The following is a 911-nucleotide window of genomic DNA, read 5'->3' on the forward strand; positions in this document are numbered from 1 at the left end:
ACACCCCATAGACCCCATAGACCCCAACAGACACTCACTCACCCCATAGACCCCTATAGGCACCCCATAGACCCCCACTCACCCCATAGACCCTATAGACACCCCATAGACCCCTATTGACACCCCATAGACCCCTATTGTCACCCCATAGACCCTATAGACCCCACAGACCCCTATTGTCACCCCATAGACCCTATAGACCCCANTAGACCCTATAGGCACCCCATAGACCCCTACTGACACCCCCTATACACATCCACTCATCCCATAGACCCCTACTGACACCCCATAGACACCCCATAGACCCCAATAGACACTCACTCACCCCATAGACCCCTATTGACACCCCATAGACCCCTACTGACACCCCATAGACCCCATACATCAGTCACGCACCCCATAGCCCCCAACAGACACCCCATAGACCCCCACAGACCCCTATTGACACCCCATAGACCCCAATAGACACTCACTCACCCCAGACACCCCATAGACACCCCATAGACCCTATAGACCCCATTAGACACCCCACAGACCCTATAGACCCCATTAGACACCCCACAGACCCCAACAGACACTCACTCACCCCATAGACACCCCATAGACCCCTATACACATCCACTCACCCCATAGACCCCTACTGACACCCCATAGACCCCTATTGACACCCCATAGACACCCCATAGACCCCAATAGACACTTACTCACCCCACAGACCCCTATTGACACCCCATAGACCCCAATAGACACTCACTCACCCCACAGACACCCCATAGACCCCTATTGACACCCCATAGACCCCAATAGACACTCACTCACCCCAGATACCCCATAGACACCCCATAGACCCTATAGACCCCATTAGACACCCCACAGACCCTCACTCACCCCATAGACACCCCATAGACCCC

The 911-nt window shown here is 54.5% G+C and overlaps 1 protein-coding gene across 9 annotated transcripts in view; it reads right to left on the minus strand.

Moving 5' to 3' along the window:
* LOC107307219 (uncharacterized protein DDB_G0271670-like) overlaps positions 1 to 911 on the minus strand; it is a 34,408-nt gene that overhangs the window by 21,660 nt on the left and 11,837 nt on the right. The gene's annotated exons all lie outside the window — the stretch shown is intronic.

This window comes from Coturnix japonica, unplaced genomic scaffold (assembly GCF_001577835.2).
Source record: "Coturnix japonica isolate 7356 unplaced genomic scaffold, Coturnix japonica 2.1 chrUnrandom512, whole genome shotgun sequence".
Taxonomy (NCBI): domain Eukaryota; kingdom Metazoa; phylum Chordata; class Aves; order Galliformes; family Phasianidae; genus Coturnix; species Coturnix japonica.